General features: G+C 39.0%; 1 protein-coding gene across 2 annotated transcripts in view; it reads left to right on the top strand.

Annotated features, from left to right (window-relative positions):
• The window catches only part of RNF144B (ring finger protein 144B), an 87,459-nt gene that overhangs the window by 5,911 nt on the left and 57,659 nt on the right, over positions 1-23,889 (top strand). The window contains exons 2-3 of one of the 2 annotated variants that reach the window (XM_064705198.1): positions 8,215-8,262; positions 9,272-9,331. The gene's annotated coding sequence lies outside the window, so the exon portion shown is untranslated. Of the gene's footprint in view, positions 1-8,214; positions 8,263-9,271; positions 9,332-23,889 lie in introns of those variants that run through there. The other variant, XM_064705199.1, reaches the window with a different exon arrangement.

The following is a 23,889-nucleotide window of genomic DNA, read 5'->3' as shown; positions in this document are numbered from 1 at the left end:
TTAAAGCTTTATGTAAGATAGTATTCTACCTAATATTATTACGTCTGGTTGTTCTATAACACTTCCCATTTTGGGCTTTAAAAGTAAACATGTCTGAAACACTAACAATTTGCCTAATTTTCCTTAAAATTTGCTATAAGATCTGTCAGTTCCTAAAGCCTCATAAAATCTTTCCAATGTTTTAACAAAGTCCTGGATGTAGCAACTGTGAGAAAAGTCTTTTTGTCCATGGTGAATTGCAATCTGATGTATCCTGTTACTTAAGCCAGCAGGGAGTGTAGCCAGACTGAGTGATTCAATTGCAGAGTTTCTGTGTGTCACTTCTGACTTGTAAATGTCAGTTCAATTTGTAAGTTTAGGCCTCCATCTAATCTGTAGCAGGCTTTGCTGTGAGGGAATGCAGATGCTGAACAGTGAAGCAGGATCTAGCATTAACTACAGAACTTAAGGCTTATTAAAAACAAATGCCATGGCTCTCATTAGAGTAAGAACTTTGTAATGTTGTCGCTATTTCTTATTTAAAATGTGCATACATATGTCATTTTCTGGGTTTGTTTTTTCTGGTGTGTTTAATAGGTGACTTGGCAAGGTAGAATTTGGCCTGCAATATGCATCAGAATGGTCAATAATACAGGCGTGGTATCATATATGCATTTTCTTAGAAGTCTGAGTGTTGTTAGATTACATCTCTTTTGTGTGTTTCATTGACTAAGCAATTATCCTTTAGAAAATGCATTCACCTTTAGTTTTCCAAAAAAGTTTTGCTTGTCTTTTCAGAGTACTTTTTTGCTTTTAAACTGTATTGAAAAAAACCCCAAAACCCAGATACATGACCTTACTTGGCGTAGAAGGTCACATATCTTGGCTTACCATCTGGTTAAGTAATTCAGCTGAAAAATGAGCTAGGCAACAGAGCAATTTTTGTCATATTTGCAAGTGCCTTACAAAAATACTTACTTGAAATGCTTTCACTTCACACTTCTTCATAGCTACCTTCCTGCCCAGTTCTCAACACAGCCCTCTGTCTTTACTGCATTTTCTGTCTCAGAAAAAATGAATAGCAGTCTCTCAGCTTGCATACATAGCAACATTCAGGAAAAATATTCTAAATTGCTGCATGAACATTCTTTATTTTTAATTTGAGCTAACTTCAAAAGTTTATCAATTAAATCACATTCAAATCTGTTATGGGTTCTTTTATTTGAAATTGACTTTTGTTTTGAATTCTAAAGTAAATTAAGTTAAATTTACTTCTTAAGTAAATTAAACAAGAGCATTTAAACTTTAGTTATGGTTTAACTAATACATTTTAAAAGCTTTTTCAAATTAATCTTCCTGAAAGTTCTGGCTAATAAACCGTTCTAAGTTGTGGTATGGTGATTGCAGAGTTTACTATTTCTAGTTCTCTGTTCTGCTCCTCTCCTCAGTCTGCTGGACAAAGAGCAGCAGAACAGCATGGATACTTGTTGAGCAGCCAGGGTGATTCACAGATGGTGCGCAGCACAAACTTACATTCAGAAAAACCAAATTCAGGGGACTGTGAACCGGGGAGGCACGAGGCACAGACACATTGCTTATTGTGCTGCAGCAAGGGCCATCTTCTGCAGAAAGTGGGGCAGGCAGCAAAAAGGGGTAACATCTTCAGTGTTCCCTGACGCCTTCAGGTTTTGGCAGGACTTGCGTCAGGAGCAAGAACATTCCTGTAAATGATCTGTCTACAAACAGTGAAATAGGAATGTGCTCTCTCCTGGAAATCTCTGTTAAGTTAAACTGTACAGTGAGGTGGTTTTGGTGACTTGTTCGTTTGCTGTTTTGTTTCTGCTTTTTGTTTTAAGTTTGTATTTTACTGATACTGAAAATGCTTCTTCCAAGGGAATTTGCTGGGGAAAAAGGCAGAATGTACAAAACACACGTTGCTCCACACTGACTCCAGTTTTGGGCGTTACTGAATATTCTTGTTCAATGTAAATTATACTGAATTATAATGCTTATTATACTGGAGTGTTCAGCTCATTGCACATGGAAGTAGTTGTTGAGTGTTTGAATTTGTACTATATATTCATTCTCTCAATTAATGCTGAGTAATTTCTTTGCGTAGATAAGCTGTAAGAGTCCTTTTCTTCATTCATGCAATTCTTGAATATATTCTTGATATCTTTCCACACTTTTCAAGCAGTACAAAAGTCTGCTTCGTATGTGGGCATTCCTGATTCCAAAGGTCCTCACACAGTGAGACTCTGGAGTAGAACTGGAGAAACTGTGCAAGAGGAAATTTTGAATGCAGTTAGTGGTGGGATAAGGCAAGCTTCCTTCTCTGGAATTATGATTATATTCTATACAGATAGATTCCACATGTTCATCCAAATCATTCTCATTTATATGGTTCTGGCTGGGAACACTGACTGCTTTTCCAACTTAGTGTGGTGTAATGCATATTGAGCTTCTTTATAACCTATAAGTAGTTACACATCACTTTCTTCTCGTGTAATCTAGACCAAATAATCCGAAACTTTCCTGGTAGTAACCTGCAAAAAACTCCAAAATATGCCCCCTTGAACATTCTTGAAGCTTCCCAAACCAAATACTCCCTTTTGACTAGCGAAACAGATCATGTTCTTTGGCATGGGCTCTGCTCCTGACCTCAGAGAAACAGTCATGAAAATGAATTGAAACAGTTCAGAGCAGTTGGAAGAAACTTCTTTGGAATTATTACTAGGTGTTGGTTTCTGCATTCTTCCAAGGATACCTGGTTTTGTGCTTGGGGTTCTTCTGTAAAGGGTTAATAAGTTGTCTTCATAGACTTGCAGCTATTTCTGTTCTGTATTTTGCTCATGTAAATTAAATGTTTCATCCTTACAGCATATTGGGACTTTTAAAACTTGTTTTTTGGAATGCAGATTTTTTGCTTGCTTGCATTTTGTCATCATTGCAGAGCTGAGTACTGACCCATTTTGCTTCCTGTGTTGCATTTTATTCTGGCAAATATAGTATAATATGGAAATTTGTCTATATTTTTGTGCCAGTTGACATTTTCCGATACATTTGAGAAAGAACTCAGGTGTTGCAGGATATTTTAAAAGCAAATCTGTAGGTAGTTGAAAAAATGAAATAATCTATGTTTATAGCAGATGAGGAGAGGCGTGAAGGGACGAATGTTGCATGTAGAGTTATTGCACATTTGTTTGGCAGTAGATTTCCAGATCCTTTTAGTGTACAATGAGATGAAGATGGGAAGAAAACAAACCAAAAAACAACAAAACAGCTTAAGTGAAATGATTTGGTTTATTTATTTTTTAAAATAGTAATGGACTAGGAAGAGAACTCCTATTTATTTATTGCAAAAGTGGTGCTGCTTCAGCAGGATCACTCTGCCATTCATTAAGCTGTCAGAGGAAAATGCACAATACTGGGGAGTGGAAGGATGTGAAAACTGTGGAACCCACTGAAACACAAAAAAGTTTCGCATGTGCCTGACTATTCATCCATCACAAGGGACTGTGCAAGGATACAGAGAATGAATGTGCCGGTTGGTGCCTGCTGGCCTCACGAGGTGGAGCTGCTCTCCTTCCTTACCTTGGAGGAATTGCCCTTCTCCTCAACATTGCATAGAAATACCTTCAGTCTGTGCTTCTGTCTCTGTCCTCCTCCTGGCCTCTCACCAAGTGCGGCTGCCCTCTTCTGTGCTACTTCTAGCATTTATTAGCCACAAGATTAAGTGGGTAAAAGACATGGACCAGTTGGAGAGGGATCAGGTTTTTTGCTATTTAAGACTCTGACCTTGCAGATCACGTGCCTACACCAGTGCTATTCTGGTACAAATAGAAGTCAGGACCCTCTTTCTTTTTGGGGAGCAAGATGAAATTAGATCAGTTTTGGCTTAAAACTATGGCCTGAGCTTGTGGCTGGATATGATGCTGTCTAGTGCAACTGCCATTCCCATAGGAAGAAGGGGATTTCTGTTACATTTCGGTGCCAATTCATATACTTCCTCTGTTGCTGGGGCAAGTCCAGTAAACTGGTCTGATGGAAATGATTTTTCTTTTTCAAAGGTTGGCAGAGGACTGACTAAATCTTCTGTCAGACCAATCAGCAGGACTGTCTTTGTGGTTGCACTGTTACCAGGTCTGGTGGAGAGGAAGCTAAGGAAGAGAGAGAGGAGGGGGAACAAGGCAAGTAGGAGCTCTTCTTTCAGGGAAGCCCACAGTTGCACCAGATTGGAAGGTGTTGGAGACATATTACCTCTAAATATTTAAAATAACAAAGTACAAATTTGAATAGAATTTAATTTCTTTCTGTCCTCACAGTTCTAATGACCTGCTTTTGAATAAAAAAAGTTAGTCTTCTGTCATAAAGGGAAGATTTAATAAGAATTAGAACTACTTTGTTATTAACAAAACAAAACATTGTTTTAATTATTTTGAATGCTGCTGGGATTTTTTAGCTCTTATGAAATATTTCTCTTTTTTTGGTGTGTTAATAAAGTCAGACTTAATAATCAGATTTTGCAGTATCCACAGAGATTAGCTGACTTGGGTCTTAAAACCAAATGTAAAGTAATATGAATAATAGTTCATTGAATAACTTTATTTACTGAATAACACATTAGATTTCTTACATAGTATACATGGACATATTTTTATGAGTAAAACAAAATAAATTACAATTCTAATATCTCTGAAAACCTGAAACTTACACTTGCTTCTTTTTAACATTTGAATACGTTGATTTTTTGTTACAGATGACTCAAATTCCCACCAGCCTGCTAAGTGTGTTAATTTACAAAAGCTGTAAAAGGCAAGCATTAAAAAAGTCACAGAGTGTGCAGAGTGCCCTCCAGCACTGATGACATGCTTATTTCCTCTGACTCTTCTTGTGCACTTTGTATCCCAGTTCTTTATTCTCAGGAGACGCATGCATGTGCTACTTTGTCCTGAGCTGCTGCCTGGGAATTAAGGGAGCTGTGATGGTCTGTCGTCCATCAGCTCAGGAGATCCAACTAGGGAATGAAAGGGTGCAGGAATGAATTAAAGCACAGGCAGAAGTACTGGCACAATGTGTAGAGGAATCAAGAGTGGGTATGTGGTGATACCCTTGGGGTGGCAGGAGGGAATTGAAGGCCCCTGAGGACCTCCCTCATCCAGAATATTGGTGTGTGTGGATTCACTGAGCTCCTGCCTCTCTACATCCATCTTCTGGATGAGTGCCACCTAGCACTCATTTATCATTTGCCTGTTCATTATCCGTTCTCTTCCCTTGGCCCTCTGACAGAAGAGTTTGGGATATAAAGCTGTTAGTTCAAGTTCAACTCTGATAACCTGATGACATAGACAAGGGAAAGGGGGGAGGTGTTCTGAGAAAACAGTGGGTTCTTTGTTCACTGACATTATTTTAGGTTTAGGACTTCTGCTGGTACTTGAGTAGTACAAGCAAGACCAACTCAGCAAGTTTGTTGGTGACATGGAGCTGTGTGGTGAGGTCAACAGGCTGGAGGGAAGGGATGCCATCCAGAGGGACCTGAGAGGTGGGAGTGTGCAAACCTCATGAAGTTCATCAAGGCCAAGTGCAAGGTCCTGCACCTGGGTTGGGGCAATCCCAAACATGGATACAGGCTTGGCAATGAACGGCTTGAGAACAGCCCTGTGGAGAGGGTCTAGGGGGAATTGCTGGATGAAAAACTGAATATGAAAGCCTGTTGCATTCTGGGCTGCATCAAAAGTGTGATGCATGTTGAGGCAGGGGATTCTGCCCCTCTGCTCTGCTCTGGTGAGACCCAACCTGGAGTGCTGTGTCCAGCTTTGGGGACCCCAGCCTAAGAAAGATGTGGATCTGTTGGGGCAAATCCAGTCGAAGGCCAAAAGGACTATCAGAGGCCTGGAGCACCTTCCAGATGAGGCCAGGCTGAGATGGTTGGAGCAGCTCAGCCTGAAAAAGGCTCCAGGAAGAGCTTAGAGCAGTCTCCCAGTACCTAAAGAGGGCTCAGCTATGCCATGTGAGCCACAGATATTAAAGTACACAGCAAAGCTTTGTGGAGCTGGACACCTTTCCAGAACAGTTGGTTTTCCCCCCACTACTTCTTCATTAAATAAATAGTTAAATGTGTATAAAGACTCCCAAATCCTGTTGCCTTTTCAATTAGGTTTATTTTAGAAGAGAAAACTTTCTGGTTCTAATGTATAGGGCCGAGTTCTAATGCATTCTTTTCTTTTTTATTATGTCAATGAAGGTAAATTTGAGCTTTGAAGGCATCCTAAAAGTTTGAGTGCATTTTTGTAGGAATTTTTGAGTGTATTTTATTCATAATAAGTGCTTAAAATCAGGTTTCATAATGTTATTTAAATATTGGAGATGTATGTGCCAAATATTGCTTCTCATGTGATATGTTACCATGAGGCACAATGCTGTAAATGCAGGGAATCAAAACTATGCTTATCTAAAGTCTGTGCACAACTGCAGGCAGTCCCTCAGCACTGCAGAGCTGTGCTCAGAACTGCCCTGCTGGACCAGGAGAGCAGCCACACTGAGAGGTGAGCACTCCAGCTGCCTCTGGAAGGTGCAAGAGTTTGGCTGCTTTTCTGGTTGTTTACTATTATGATTTGCTCTGAAATGCTGAATTTTAATGTCACACCATTCTTAATTCTGTATAATTCAACCAGTTTCCAATGTGAGGCCTTTGAAGATCTGGTGGCTGCTCTCTTTAAAGCTTTCATAGCTAGAAGTGAGCATTGAGTACAGGGCTACAAACTGATTTTTCTAGGCAGGATGGTGGCTGTAGCACGTACTGCCATTGTGCAGCAGCTCCCTGCTTTGTTCTGGGTTCCACAGAATTTGAAGGAGCTTCAGTTTCAACTAGGAGCTCAGTTCACACTTGACTTTACATGAAACAGTTGCAACACTTTTAATGTCTGACTTTTATTTCACTTGAAATGGGTTGAAAGCATCTCAGGCAAACATATAAATCTCCTCATCTTTCACATGTAATGTTAACAGGCATTTGAAGAGATCAATGTAGAGTCTTATGAGATCCATAAACCTTTTTGATTGCAGAAGGAAAATGTGTTCATTTCTGAAACCTCTCTGGGAAGTGGAAAAGAAAAATAGGTCATTAATCCAACGTGGAACAGAAAGTGTGAAGCTACAGCTTGCAAATTATTTTTGTTCAATGTACTATTAAAAGATGAAGACAGAAGCACTTGTAACCTTTGTAACTACAGAATTACAGTTCTTTTTAAAGCATTTGCAGAAGATGCTATGGTTTTCAATTTTTATGCTATGGTTTTCAGTTTTCGGGTGAAGAAAATATGCTTGCTTACTTGAGTTGACCTTTGCAGAGTCATCTCTCAACAGGGATCTGTGGTGCATGGTTTTTTCCTTACCCTGACCTTTTTTGAAGGAGGAGAAGAAAAAATGTTGAATGAATTTGGTATATTATGTCTTTCTCGAGGGATAGATTAGTTGATAGTTTTGGCTATGTCAGGGTGAAAATGAAACCGTGTTTGTGACAGTTGACCTGAGAGTCAGACATGTTTTTGAGTCATGAAAGTATTTGAAAATGTTCCTGTCAAATAATGGCATACAAAGTTCTTCCCTGACCTTGGAAATCATTGCTTGTTTCAACAAAACAATCTTGTGGCATTTCTAGTTTCTGTGACTTAGGACCAGTAGGGTTCTTCAAAATTAATCTGTATTATCATTAATATAATAAAACAATCCAATCCCCTCTGTCAGAGCATCATAATTAATTTGTTCTAGTGTCAGTCTGCTTTCTTTCATGCTGCATTTCATTTTCTAATGGAGGTTACAGGAAGAGAGAAATCATAACAGGACACTGAGAATTGAACTCTAATTTACATGGGAAAATATAATAATAGTAAAGTAGCAGTAAATTTCCTTTGGGAAAACAAGGTTTTCTTTGGTATTTTTGTTCTTGGTGAAGTTGTATGTGCTTTGACCTTGTCATCAATGACCTCAACAGAATGATTCCATAGACCTGAATTCACTAAAGGATTTAATGTATTTTCCTTTTTCTTATATTCCCTAGATAATTTTACTGATTTCATAGGAAACATAAATTTCTTTTACTTTGGATAACCAGCTTCTGCTAATGCCAGGATGTTATGAACATTTCTAAAGATTTTACACAAATGTTCTGTAACTGAGTTAAGTAAATTAACATTTTCATTCCATATTTAAAATAATTTACACTTCTTCTTACAGTGACTGCAACACAGAAGTATCCTCTCAAGTCCCTGAAGAAAGAATTGTGTAAGTAAACATATGGGAATTAAGACTGTGTTAAATATTCTATATTCTTCCTAATGGAAGAGTGAACAAGAAGTCACTATGTGGCTTTTCATGTGTCCAGCTTGCCTAACAGAGCTCAGACAAAGGATGATGTTACACCTCCTAATCCTGTTAAATTAGCAGTGATTTTGATTGCATGTAATATAACATTATACTAAAGCAAATCTAAAGGTGGACTTTGAAATGACATCTCGAGGATGAATATCAGTTTAGTCAGAGGGCATGTCTTTGCTACCAAACTTTATTCTCAAAACTTTTGCACAGTCTTTCTAAAAATGAAGAAATTTTAGAAATATAATATTTTTGTAAGAGTATTTCATACATTTGCTTTTATGTCACTGCAGCATTACATTTCTAGCCCTTTTTCAATTTCAGTCATGCTGTGGATATAAAAAACTACTACAAATGATGAAAGATGCAGAAATAAAATATCATAATAATTTGACATTTATTGCATTATCTCCCTAAAGAAAATGTTTTGGTGTAGATGAAGAATTGCCTCTCTTGCTGACAACAAGGATCCTTCAGGCTGAGAAACTTTTAAAAATTCACCTTCAAGAGCTGTATCAAGTCTAGTTAAAGTGCTGTAGAAGTACCAGTGTAACCATTTAGTCGATACAAGTAATAACTTAAAGAACACAGTAGTTTTATTTTTGCCATCTCATTATCCTCTAGACACATATATTCCCTACTCCTGGCTCAGGTTATAGAAGTACTTTGTCCTGGACAATTTTGGGTGCATACTGGAGTCTAGAATTGTGCAAGCTGAAGAAATCTCATCATCTCCCATGCAAGTTTCATGTCTCTAAAAGTGGCAGTTTTATATCCAACACTTTGCTGTTGCTAAGACCAAAGGCTCTGTCTGTCCCTCAGTAAATAGAAGATATATAGGTCCTCAGCTAAACTAGAGGGGAGGTTTAGTACTTTGGGGAACTTCACAGGTTTTTTGGTTTTTTTTTTTTTTTGAAAGCTTCCTACAGAGTCTGGGCATGGACTTCTGTGTGATACTGGCATGTGTTTGTAAGTATATGTAAGTAGTTTCTTAAATTCAAAGTGCAGAGAATGTATATTTCTTTCACATCTGGATTCTGACTGCAATTGACAAAACAGTGTTTCTAAAGTGTAAGAGACAGTAAATTTCTGATATTAGAATAAGAAAAGGAAATTAGTTACAATTTTGTATTAACTTCATTCTAATATTACTGCTAAGATAGCTGCTTGGATTAGAGTCAGTTTCCCCTTAAAAATGGGAATGGTATTCATTGTAGGATAGCTGGCAACCGCCCTTCACTGGTAAATCCATTATGTGATTGTTACTGGTGGGGGTTGGAAGATTCAAGAACAAGTACTGTGCTGCTGAAAGAAACTTTTTTAGAACAGGAACTCAGGATATTGGACATTACAGAGTGGATCAAATTAGTCTATCAGTAGACTTCCTCCAGACAAAATGTTAGAAAATTTGGTGGAATTTTATGGATTGCCATATCTCTGTCTTGCAGCTCTTTTCAGTGGGGAAATTGGTTAAAATCCTTTCTTGGATGATGGATAGGGAACTTGAAGCCATACTCTATATGTTTTTTCTATAGCCTGTGGTAGCACTGAGGAATGTTGTGGTGTGGTTCACAGCTTATCTCCACAGGCAGTTTTGTTGACCCAAATGAGGGAGTGGGGCAGGTGAATGAATAAGAAGTCTTAAGCCAATAGCACCTTTTCTCCACAACATGATCTTGAGGTTTTTTTTTAAGTGAATTAATTGTTTAAAGTGGAATGGGGTGGTCCTTCATGGACTTACCTGAATAGAGCCACTGTGGAAAAAAATACTCTCTGGAGATGATTGCAGTGTGGCTCATTAGTCACTGACTTTCATCAGTGGTGACTGAGAGAGCTGAATCATTTTGAAAACTGAAGGCTCTTTTTCTATATATAAATAAACTCATTAGTTTATTAAAATTATTAGTGGATGACTGAAATGTTGTTTAAACCCATGAGTCCTTTGAAATTATAAGAAAGCAATGTAAACATATTTTCCAAATAGCAAACTATGGAATTTAAGTTACTTGCTTCATGTAGATGTATCATCCAGTGCCTCAGATTCATTTTTTTTCCCTTAGCTGGAGGTGTTTGGTAGAGCTAATAGGCAGAGATTTGCAAGGAAGTTCCTTACTTATTCGAGATAATATATCATGGTTGCCGTCAGTGAGCACTAGAGGGCTCCTTAGACTAAAGCAAAAGAATACAATGCCATGTTTGTCATCAAGGATATGTCTGAGGCATTTTGGTATCTTGAATTAAACAATCAAAACCACTGTTTTCATTAGAATAGTTTAAGGCTTCCCTTTTCAAGAAAAAAAATAAATCAATGTATTTGAAAGGAGAGGAATATAGCCTATTGTTACACAGTAAGTGTTTGAATTTTTGAGAAGTGTTGCCTTTATATGTAGGCATCCTACTGGCTTAAATTTTTATACATTTTTTTGATTAGCAGTAAAGATTTTTTTTCATGTTCCCTTTCCAAGTGGTTTATTTTAAGATAGCTTAAGTGCATGGTTTATATTTCTTTCTGCTTATCTGTCCACCTTTAAATGTCTTTCCTTACATGGTGGTTAGTTTATAATTGCCCCTGCATTATGAAGCCCAAGTCTGCCTTGCAATCAAATAAAAGTGATTGCTGTATCCAGAGATGAATGTAAAATGTAGCTATGCTTCTTTGGAAGTGTTTTTCAATCACTTTGGACTTGCTTTTCAAAAAAGGGCTGAACATTATATATTTCATGAATATAAAAAATGATTCTTAGCTGGTCTGAATTTCTAGTGCAGCCCAAAGAGGCTTTGCCATCTTACCCTGGCTGATATATGGACTGAGTGTGTTTATTCCAGTGTTAGTTGATGCCTAGTTAGTTGATTTGGTGGGAGAGGAGGACCTATAAAACCTATTCTATGCTGATGGGGAAAAAACCATAAAAAAGCGCCACTCTATAAGCTGTAGGGGAACGGTGGTGTTGTTGTCTTGGTTTACAGAGTTTTTGTAGTCAGATATATTTTTTTCATACATCCTCTTGATTTTTCCTTGTGTAATGGTTCTTGTGCAGAATTTTTTTGAGTATTTTTCAAGGACACCATGGTGTTGCAGAAGGTAATTGATATTAGAGAAAGGGAGAGACATTAAAAATTGAATTAGTTATTATAGTACCCAATTTGCATCACTCTAGGTAGCATAATTTTTTATTGTCAGAGGGAAGCCTGAAATTATGAGCCAAAATTAGTTCAACTGTGCTTTCGATATGTAAAGCTTTTACATAGACACAAACGCACACTTGTTTCAAGTGTAGACTTTGTAGAGAACAATGAGTAGGCTGCTTATTTAGAAAAATGAAGGGCATTTTTTTCCCAATAGTAAGTCAATCGTCAAAGCAGCAAATGAGACTTTAAATAAAGGCTGAGAGACAGTTTATTTATGGGACCAACGTTGTAGAAACCAGTGGAGATTTTTCTGTCTCAAATAATGTTGGCAGCAGCAGCAGGGTAATTTTACTTAAAACACTTTCTTTGTCTGTCATACATTCCCCACTTTCTTGTATTTTCCTGGCCCTGATGTACTGTTTCCAGTCACAGGTATATGCAACTTATTTTTAGCCCTTGATGGTGGTGTTCTGTACAAAACATTCTGCCTCCAAGTGGAATTTTTGGAAGTAAAGAAATGTAATGATGTAGTGGGCCCAAGAGCAGGAGATCTAGTTGAACTGTTTCAAGAGTGATCTATTCCCATCTGGCTTTTCTTTCAGGTTCCTGACACTTGGTGACTCAAAATATCCACTGTTCAAAGAGGGGCTATGAATTTACAAGAAGGAATTTTTTCTAGTCAGAGAGGATTCTTACTGATGTTGAGTGAAGTGTTAACTGACCAGAACAGCTTGCAAAGAGAGCAAGGAAAGAACGTTGTGGTCCATTTTATAATTTTCTCTCCCCCAAGTCCCATCAAGTTCACTTAACTGTTCATACATGGTCTTGGGGGGAGTGGGAGAAAGAATATTTGGAAAATGGTATCTAGGAGTGATGTAGGTGGAATTGGGGTGCTTTTCCTGCCAGGGAAAAAGATAGGGAAAGAAGATGAAAAGCAATGTGTTGAAAAGCAATAGGCTAAGGCATCTGCTGTACTGAGGTCAGATTGTGAGGAGGAATGGGGAATGTTAGGGGGAAAGGAGACAAAGAAAACCTACTACAAGCACAAATTGTCCCTGGCTGCTCCTAAACCTTCTACCCCTCTCACAACCCTCTAATCCCTTGCTGGTGCCCACTCCCTAGGGACATTTGGGAATCCCTCCAGACCTCACCCTTTCTCCACTGCAGTCCAACAACTTTCCCACCTACCATAACCCCACTCCTATCACCTCTGCCCTATCTTTATCCTTGCTCTGCTGCTGTTTCCAAATATTGCTTGCACAGGAATGAGGACAGAAGTACTTAGTTTTTTCTCATCCTCGGGGCAGTAGCATTTGGTTTTATCCATCTTGCTGAGGTGCCTTGAAGTGATTCCATGGAGGATAACATGGCTCTCTTCTCCCAAACACTGCCAATATTAGACCTAATAATTACCAGAATCAAGTAATTTCAGTTTTCTTTCAGGATGAATGCACTGTCTGTGTAGTTCAGTTTGCTGCACACAAAGTGAATTTGAGCTAGGATGTTAGACTTCATTAAAAAATGTCTTCCGGACACTCTATGGCCAAAGATGTGTCCGGATGCTATATTTCTATTTTCATCACTGATGAAGCATGATGCGTGTGGTGACTTAGATTAGAAGATGACAGGCTTGGATCTGTCTCAGCTGCTACTTCTAACTATCATAGAACCAAAATAGCATAAGCTACAACACAGTTCATAGAGCTTGCAAAACACACTTGCCTAGGGAAAATGCCAGCCAGGTATCAAACACTTTGGCGATGAGAAGGTTCCTTTGATAGAATCAGCAGTTTATCCCATGAGTGCAGTCTAGGATTTAAGGAGAGCCTGTGTTGGCACTAGGCTGAACAGACTGAATGCTCAGTGAAAAGAATATAATGCATTTAGAAAATATTTCAGTATTCTGTGTCATGGTTAGCTCTATTTGACTAGGCTTTGTTTGAATAACAAATAGAATGTGAAATTCTGTGATTCTGGGAAGCCCAAGATAATTTCCTATCTCTACTAAGTTTTTGCTAATGTGACTTAATATATACATACATGTAATTCTATGTAATTCCTACTTGAAATAATATTTTTAGCTTTTTCAATTCTAGGTTTTAGGGCAAGATTCAAATAATTGCCAAGAATTGCAGCACATCAGGAGGAAACTAAATTGTGAAAAATAGAGTCAGGAAAGATTAATGTATTTCACATTATTAGAAGATAAAGGCTTATGTTTAAAAGAATCAAGTAATTCTAAAATGTTAACTTTTCTGAGGAAAGGGTTCTTTGAAGGAGAATAATTTTGCTCAGTGTTACATAAATTCTGAAGCAAAAGCTTGCTGCAGACAACATTTGACTATATTGCTGGTAAAAACACTTTGAAGAATTAATGAAATGTACAATTCTGACACTTTGTAAACAAGTAATTATGCCAAGCCTAATCATCAACAAAAAAATCAAGAATTAAAAGCACATTTAGAACTCTGTCTTTCTGATGAAAGAAATTCTGTTGGGAATTTTAACAAATGTAGGGATTGGGAATTTTAACAAATGTGGGGAATCCTCTTTCATATATAGTATTAATTGCCTCAATGCCTCTTTCAGTTTATAACAAGTTATATTTATATTGTTCTTCAAAGGCATGGCTCTTTCTAGAGGAAAAGCTAATGTCTACCTGGATTGTAGAGAGGCAGTGAAGGAAAAGAAAGGGAAGAAAGGGAAATGTTAATGTTAGACCCTGACTTCTGCTGATAGAAAACAGTGGTGATGGGGCCAAACCAATTCCCATTACTTTGTATACCAGTAGGTGTGGGAATGCTGAAGAGGTCTACGGTTTTGATGAAGTTTATAAAACCCACAGATATTTAGTAACCCATATAAGCAATATAATTAATGTTAATAGCTTTTCATATAAATGCAGCTTATTCTTAATCTCAGAAGGTGGGAGTTGGCGACTATTATCACAGCTAAATAGTTTTCTATGATAGGTATGCAGATACATTTTTCTCTACTCATTATCTAAAATTGATGTTTCCCAGTTTTCAGCTGAGAAGTTAGCTGGAAGAGGGAAATTTTATGTGGGTGGTGGTAAAAAATAACCCTTTTTCCGATGCAAAACATACAGACACTCTCAGTGTACCCATGACAGTGTCCCTATCTTTCCATTCTTCTTTTTATTTAGTTTTCATGGGACTGGTTGTCCAAAGATTCACAAAGACAGGCTGGATCCTGCGGACTTACCCCAACTATCCATGTTCATTTTGCTAAGAGTTCACACTTTTTCCAATTGCACCTTTCCTCCATAAAGCAAATTTTGCTCTAGGCTCCATGACACAGTTTAAAAATACGAACACAAAACCTGCCTGACTGCTATTGAGATCTCATAACACAGCAGCCAAAGCCTTATTAAATCTCTTGCTGATACAGCTCTGATATCTCACAGCTGAGGTGAGAAACTGAACAGCTTGCCACAAGTCCATCTTTTTTGAGGAACTGCATAGTGCATCCTCTTCTGTCATGCCAAGGCCTTTCTGTAGGTGGAAGGTAGGGCTGAGAACCTCAGTCTGAGGCAGCAGCACTGATCTTCTTAGACAGCTTCTTACTGGCTTCAATAAAGTGCATAAAACTTAATATCACACTTAGTGGCTATTTTCTCTCTTTTGAGTTAGCTATGCAAGTAAACTCCCAGAAGCAGAAGTTGTGCAATGAAAATAATTATCTCAGGACATTTTGAAGGGTAAATTTTCTGTTAAGTCTGTCATGCTGACGTGTTTCCTGAAAAGAAGCAAAAAGAAGCATCTCAGCAGCCTTCTCAAGAGATTAGATTTTCTGCTTTCAAAGAAAACACAGTGTGTGCAACCACCCTATGTATCCCTTTGTCGGTCCATCTTCCCTCTCATGGCGTTGGACTCACTGCTCAGCTTGCAGTGGTTCCTGCCAGGTTGGAGGAGACAGAGCTCAGGTCTAGTTGATCATGTTCAGCTGCTGCTGGTCACCCCTCAGTGCAGGTGTAGCACCAGGCTGGCAGGAGCTGGGAGGGGGGAAGGATGAGTGAGGTGACTCTGGGAAGGGGAAGGGCACAGAGAGGAGGCAGTGCAGAAATGCTGTGGGAGGACACTGGGGCAGAGCTGTGTGTGTTGGAGCAGTTCAGGTATTGTGCAAGATTGCTGTGAGGGAACATGGGCAATACAGCTGTGCTGCACTGGAGGGCTCAGGCACTGCATTACACTGTGGGTGCTAAATGTAGGCCATGATTCTGTAGGAAACCAGGCTTCATTAGTCCTGCTGTTCCCAGGGTGACTTACAGAACAGTAGGCATGCTTTGACATATGGCTGTGTACCAGCAAAACTTTGTGTGAATGGCTGGAAGACTGAGTGCTTTCTTTTGTTCCAAAGACACATTTTCATTTCTACAGAAAATGGAATTATTGAGGGCCTGCTGAGGATAGAAAGCCTGTAATTTATCGGGGAACTGCACTGGTAGGCATATCTAATCTGCCTAATCCATTGCCATTAGCATTGAGCAGACAAAATGTTGAAAGCATACCTAAGCCTGCTGGTGATACAAAAGTGCCTAAAGCTAAATAGATTTTTTTGTTTCTTGAGATTTATAGCTCACATATGTTTGCTCTACAAAAAAACCCAAATCCAACTGAATAATATTACTGTAACTTAGTTAAAGCTTTTCTATTGACAGTATAAATCATGAGGACAAAGCTAGATTCCCTTTTATGTGCCCTTAGAATATTGATATAAAAATAGATCTTTTTCTGTTCATATTTCTTCACAATAGTTTAAAAGAATGCAGAGGCAGTTGCTCTACTGAAACATATCTTTAAAATTGAGACTGGCATGTAGTTGCATCAAAAGGGAAATTCAAGCTCTTCTCATGAGCCACAGTTTTGGAGGGGATGGAATGATATTTGGTCCTTGTATGCAACTCCTCTGCTGATTTTCCCAATGAGTTATTTCAAAAGGATACTTTTTTCTAACATTCACAAATGTGATTGTTTAACAACATTATCCCACACATTGTAATTCAGAGTAAAATAAAAAGACAGAAAGAGGAATGAATAAAGCAGCTATGGTCAGTGTGGATAAACAAACAAAAAAAAAAGGTAAAGTGTAGTTTGGTGCACTCTTTGGTGCTCTGGATCTCAAAGGCATTTATCCTGCAAGTGAGCCCCTGGGAACACCAATAACTTCCTCCTCCAGCAGCCTCTATCTGATTTCAGTGAACAAAGATCCTCATGAACCTGTTTGGTGTGGTCTGATGAGATAATGTGTTAAATCCTGTGGTAGCTGGTCCTAATTGCACACCTCTTCAGACATTATTCATCTTTTACACAGTAGTGTGTTTTTCTTCAGCCTACTAATGCCAGACACCATCCAGTTATCACAGCTCTTAATATGCATTCTCTCTTTAATGTTTTCTGTGTTTTTTTACTGCGGTAGCTTTGACTGAGTAGTCTTCTATTTTATTGACTATTCCCCTTTTAAGCTAGGGTAAATAATAACTGTGACCTGGGTTTTGAAGTGTTCAGTATTTATTTTGTTCTTGAAGATCCACTGAATAACTGGTCAGAGCTGGTTTTTCAGGTGACATTGTAGCATGTTCATTTAGCACTTTGATCAGCAGCTCTTTGAAGGAGATGGGGTACAGAAGCAAAGGGCTTTTATCACCTTTTTTTTTGCTTCTTGGAAATCTTATTGGAAATTCACACACAGTGCTAGGATGCATTAGTGATTTTGCCTTCTGCAGAAGTTGAAAAACTCATTAGATACCATCAGGTTTGTTTTGTGCATGATATTAGGACAAATAATGCAATTGTATGATCAAAATACTTGACTAAAGGTTGTCCAACACTCCAGATGTTGGTAACATGCTGTGTGAACCTTTTGACTTTCAGGCCAGACCCCTCTGTCTATGGTTTTTTGTTTTACTGTAGTTTTACCCAACATGGAGCAGTTGTCCCAAGAGGAAGTCTACAAATGTAGCATGGCCCAGAAGAGGCTGAATAGCTGCAGGGGGAGCACAAATGGGCCAATACTGTTTCCTTGTAGTGGGTGTCAATATGAGGGGAAGGGACTGAAATATATATATATAAATATAAAAGAGGATAGCTTGTTCAATTGGGTCAGGCTGGCAAAAAAGATTCATTGTTCTCACTTGGAAGTGGAGGTGGAAATGGAGGGGGAGCTCTGGAGGCCATGATGTTTCTCAAAGGCAGAAATCTTTCCCAGTGTCTAGAATCATGGCAAGGCAATGCTCAAGAGTTATCGGAGCCTCAGGGTAGCAGAATACTGTTCTGCACACACATCAAGGGTTTCAATTACTCTGCCAGACACTATTGAGTAGTATTGAATCTGCCACTTGAGTGGAGGCAGGCTTGATAAAGACAGCATTCATGATAATTAAATGGCTCAAACGGACTTTGAAAAGAGAAACGTGTCTAGCTAAGGACTAGGACAGTTGATCCCTTGCTGACTTTGTCAGCAGGGCTTGGGACTTTGTATCCAAGAAAAGGCAAAGCTTTGTGTGACACTGCAAGGGGACTGAGTCAGGAGATCACTAACCTATCAGCCTGGCTACTGCCAACCCCAGTGACAGACAGACAGACAGACGAACAGAAGCTTTTTAGAGCCTGGTCTCTGCATTCTTCTATGTCTGTTTTTCAGGAAGCTAATCCACACAGAACTGTTCCTCCAGAGTGGTCTGTGGAGCACTCCTTGATTTCATGACATTTAAACACTCTGCTTTGTTTCTATCTCCTAACTAAGAGCTAATCCCTCCTAGAATAGTTTCCTTGTATCATTTTTCAGGACAATCAGTTACTGAGGCTCCGATTGCAAATGCCAGGGAAAGTTCCTCTCAGTTGTGCACGTCAGCAAAATATCTTCCTTTATTAAGGTGACTCCCATTGTGGAGGAAGGCTGCATGGCAAAACAGAGACTCTGCCAGAAACACCTCCGCATCTGAGGTGTTGGCAATATTTGTGTCATGATGAAGTAATTGGAGCACCCTACTGATTGCTAAAACAGGTTCTCCCCAGACCTGTCTGAAACAGTGAGGATTTTTGAGGTGGTGGTGAGGGAGGGCTGGTGGATGAACTAGGAAAAGCTGAAAAGGGGGAAAGTCTCCCAGGAATTGTTCATTTAATGCCATGCAGGGACTGTCAGCTTTGTGATAAAATGTTTGACATCAACTGATGCAGGAGTGCTTCATGGGATGGGGCTATTGAGTCTTGAAAAGTGTTCTGGCCAATGGATAAAATCTACTTGAAAAAGTTTGTTGTTGTTTTGGGGATTTTTTGGTTTTTTTTGAAGTGACAAAATGACTGATTCTGGAAACAAGTGAAAGGAAATGTGTGGTTTTGTTGTGAGTGTTTTTCTGGCATTAGGTGTTACCATCAAACATCCTGTGGTGCTGGCTGTGGCTGTTCAGCTGTTTGTACAGTCCCTACAGTGGCCTGCAGCTCGTGCTGAGAACCCTCTCTCCCACCCACAACCTTTCAGCAGGGAGGATTGCTGCTTCTCCTCTCTACCTTTCTGATCCTCCACAACTCACTGCTACTCCCTTGTCTTCTGCCATCGATGTCATCCTTGCTTGTGTTGTTATGTTCTATGTGGGCCCATCTATAAAAAAAAGCACCTTGCCTTATTATTCATAAGGGAAACATTTCTTCTTTCAGCTTCTTTGCTTCCTCTATGACTTGTACCAGTGGCTCGCCAACAGTGATGACTAGTTAATGCTGGTCAAGAATTGTAGCTATTTATTTTCTTAATGAGGAGGAAAGGAGGCTGAAGAAGAAATGTCAAATATTCAGACTGGTTTAATTGTGAACAAAGGTATCTTGTATCTTCTTCTTGTCACATTCTTCCTGCCTTGCTTTTTGTGTTATTTCACAACTCTTCCTCTGGTTCCCTCTGACTGCAATTCAGACTGTTAACTCTTTCTGACAGTGTGTTTGGGTGATGCCTTGCAGGGGACTGCAGTCTGAAGTAGCGTACAGAAAATCTGTAACATGAAAAGTATTGATATCAGGCTACTTCATAGTCTCACAAAATACAGCCTCTTATCTTTACTTTTAAAAGTAGAAATGTTAGCTGTTAGGAATTGTCAAATAGGTGTTACCTGAAGGAGTTGCCTTCTGATAAACCTATGCACACATTAATGACAAACATTAAAATGTCATGGTCATGCACATTACATTGGCAGTAGCATAGGAACCCAGATGTAAATACTGAAGAAAAAATTGTTTGTTCAACACATTTCACAAGAAGGGCTTTAAGGCAAAAACAAGATCAAGCACACTGGAGCATATTATATATTTCTACAGATACAAAAAATCATGAGCTAGTGCCATATTCACAGTGGGATATTTGGGATTTTGTTTACTGATGGAAGTAACTATTCTGAAGAAAAGGTGAAAAGATTTTAGACTTTTAGAGTAGATTCAGATAGGTAGTGCAGGAAGTTTTAGGAACTGTCTGCCAAACATTTTGTGTGGCTGAGATAACAAGATAGAAAGGGCATGAATCAAAGGGAAGATGGTGGGAAGGTGGGAGGAAGAATACAGGAAGAGATTCAGAAATGAGAGGTATCAGTGGCCCCTTGGTTCCTCTGCAAGCATTTGTATTTATTTTGTATTAGCATCTAATATTTAGGCAGGTAGAATGTATATGGCATTTATCTCTTCTACCTCAGTTTGGCAGGATTGATGGAAACACATGTAGACACTTTGTATTATTTAAATGATCATTTGTATTATCTTCCAAAAAAATATACTTCATCAGATCAGTGATGTTCACTAGAAAACTTATTTTTATAGGGACTAACTTTTCATCTTTGAATTCACTCCAGATTTCCCTTTGAAAATTTGTGTTTCACTGCTTTGCCCTTGAATGCAAGGCACTTTACAGTCTGTAGCAAACCACACAGGACAGCTGAGGCATGTGTTGTATACTTTGTATACAAGTAAGTAAGTGGTGTTACAGATGATAAAATTACTGTGCTTTTCCAAGGTCAGAGGATGTTTGTGGCAAAGCATAGAAAAGAAGAAGAAAAAATTCTAAACCTTTTATTTGTGCTCCAGGTGTTTTTTGTTAAAGAGCTGGAAAGCCTATTGCAAAACTCCTGAAGTTGACTTCCAATGGTCAAAACCAGTATGTCAAATGAAAGTGTTTCCTCTTTTCTTCCTACTGTGTATAATGAAATTGAAAGGCTGGGTACTTTCCACACGTTTGGAGAGTACCCAGTAAAGAGCCCTGACTTCTGCTATGATTTTGTGAAATAATCAGTCTAATCCTTAAAGGTTTGAGCTGATTTAGGTCTTCTGCTTAACTGAATTTCTTAGGGAAATAGAGCTCATGTGGATTACACTATTTGTCTACTGATATGCTTGACAACTTTCTGAGCCATAGATGTAAAAAGGCAGGCAGGACTCCCCTTTTGTACATTTTCTGCTACATCCAGTCAAAAAACCAGCATCACATATAAGGCTCACTAATCAGTGTGCATGTGGGGCAGTGCAGTTTATGACTGCTCCAGGGGCACTTTGGAAGCAATACCAGGGAACTCGGGTTATTGTTTTAGTAGTCTTAAGGCACACAAATCCTTAGAAACCAGGCTTTGTCAGTTTTGCTGCTCAACCATTTCTTCACATACAAGATTGGAGCATAAAATTTGCCAAATTAATAAACCTCCATTCCTGAGGAAAACCATGGTTTGCAATGCCTTCTGAGTGAGGAAAATAATTTACTCACTGACTGTTTTTCAGCCACATGCTGCAAACACTTGTACAACTGTTCATTATTTTAAATTCATAAGCTTTTGGGAATCTTTTCACAATAGAAAAATAAAGTTGTTTGGCAATGGATGGTATAGAGAGCAGAGATCTTGATCAGCAGTTCAGGGATGCTTTAATGTGAGAGAATCTTAAACCTTCATGCAGTGTCAATAACAGAATTTGTGTGGTCTAGACAGAGTGATAGATGGGCCTTGTGGCCCATAATAGTATTGAAACTCAAAACATCTTGGTATGTGGAGTGTTGCACATTTGGGTTATCACTAAGAGATAAAAAATTTATTGCGCACTTGTTGCCATTTGAAGGAGGCTGAAGCAACTTCTCTGTTTCCTGGAAAGACAATCAAAGAATGAAAGCACATTATTGGAATTTTTCCTTCACCGTCACTATCTCCATTCCCGTCATACTCTGCTGTGTTTAGGGGAAATTAACTGCAGCAGAACATCCAGAGAACATCTGATTTCCTGTAAAACATTAATTTTATTTATTCTTCCTATGTGTTTTTCAGTTCTCTCCTCTCCTCTCCTTCCTAGTCCTATTGACAACAAAAGAAATCACAAAAAGATCAGCTGTTGGCTTTATGTAAAATATTGCATCAAAATAATGATTCATTAGAAAAAGATTTCATACAGTAAACACACTCACAAATACCCACTCAGGCCACAAAAACAAAAATGTTATCAATAAGGACAAAGGAAGTTGTTATTTTAGTTTTTGAACAGTCTTGATTCATGTTTCCTGTCATTTTCCTCGGAGAAAGAGAAACAATTTTGCCTAAATAAACAATTTAACAGAACTGCCAGAAATTCTTCAAATCCTTAAACCAGTATTATCAGGAATAAATCCATAGTTGAAATAAGCTATGTTCTCCTGCTGTCCAGATTTGGTTTCCACATTCAAGTTTGAGTGCTACATCTCACATCATGATCTAATACTGTTTTTAACCCAAAGGTGAGAAGCCATTGTTGTAAACCCTGTTCCTGTGGCATAGTGTGATGATCACCATATTTCAAGAGGATCTCAGGTGGAGTTTCTTGGTTCTTACCAAGTTGTGCTGTATAATTACTCTGAGGTTTGCTCAGTAGGAAGCAGCCTGTTTGTTCCATTTTTGTCAGCCCAGAGAGATGCTTTGTGCTGAAGGCTGTGGCAGCTTGCTCCCTGGGACACCCAGAGACTGGTGGGATGTTTGTGATTAGCAAAAGGGGTGCTGGGGATGCTACATGTCTAGATTTTGACACTGAGTTTGTTCTCTGCAAGGCTATTGGGAAGTGCTGTTTGTCATATTTTTGTTTATGTTGTTCAAAAAGCCATGAAGATATACAAAGCTAAAAGGTCTTAATGTTTTTTCATACAATGTTAGAAATATTCTGTAAATGTGTATGATTCTTCTTCCCTTTCACTTGCTTTTTTTTCCAGTGTAGCAAATGTACTCTATTCATGAACCAAAACCAGAAAGACTGGAGAGTGTTATACTCAGTCTCTTCATGTTGCTAATTTCATATTCAGGAGAGTCAAATGGTTTCCCTGCCTTTGGCTTCTGTTAGAATTATGGAGCATCTTGGCTTGAAGGGATGTGTCTAGTACAACTCCCCTGCAATGAGCAGGGACATCTTCAACGGGCTGAGGTCTCTCAGAGCCACATTCAACCTGACCTAGAACAGGAATGGGGCATCACCAGCTTGCTAGGCAATGTGTTCCAGGGTTTTACCACCCTCAGTTCCTAATATCTAATTTAAACTGACTCTCAGTTTAAAGGCATTCCCCTTTGACCTATCACTACTCGCCTTTGTAAAAGGTTTCTCCCTAGCTCTCACGTAGGTCCCTGGAAAGTGATATAAGGTCTCCCTGAACCCTTCTCTTCTCCAGGATGAACAACCTCAATTCTCTCAGCCTGTCTTTGTAGGAGGTGTGCTCCAGCCCTCTGATCATCTTTGTGGTCCTCCTGTGAACTGACCCCAGCAGGTCCATGGCCTTCTTGTGTGTGGGACCCCCGGAGGGGCAGGCATCACTGCAGGTGGGGTCTCATGAGAGCAGAGAGGGGGAGAATCCCCTCCCTCACTCCGCTGGCCATGGTTCCTGTTCCGCAGCCCTGCGTACAGCTGGCTTTCTGGGCTGCAAGTGCACATTGCTGGGTCACGTCCAGCCTCTCATCCACCAAACCTTCCTTGAACTTAATGCTGGGTTCCTCTTTTAACTTCATGTTCTCTCACACCTCCTTGGCGGATTTCAGGATCCTGGAAGTTTCTTCCCATCTGCCTTCTGCAGGTGGGATCTGACCTAGCTTTGCTCGTTTGGTAAGTGAGAGAGGTGTCAGGTTCTACCTTTCAAGTAGGCCAGTTGTTTCTCCTTTTGTCTAAAGTCTCTTTCTCTTCTTCCACAGTGCAGCATTTCAATTCCCTGTGATTTAGGATATTGTTTTTCCCAAGCTATGTAAATTGCAAGCATGTAGAGAGTTATCCTAAGGATACAATAAGAAGAAATTTAGTTTAGAAAAATTTACTCACAGTCAGAGGTCACTAAACAGATTTCTTCACCTTGTAAGACAGAACTCATGGAAACTAAAAATTCAGAGTTCACACTTAAAAGCTTTATTTATATATTATATATATTTGTTTA

This window comes from Zonotrichia leucophrys, chromosome 2 (genome assembly GCF_028769735.1).
Source record: "Zonotrichia leucophrys gambelii isolate GWCS_2022_RI chromosome 2, RI_Zleu_2.0, whole genome shotgun sequence".
NCBI classification, from domain to species: Eukaryota; Metazoa; Chordata; class Aves; order Passeriformes; family Passerellidae; genus Zonotrichia; species Zonotrichia leucophrys.
Note: the sequence above shows the minus strand (reverse complement) of the source record. Positions and strands in the feature narration are given on the sequence as shown.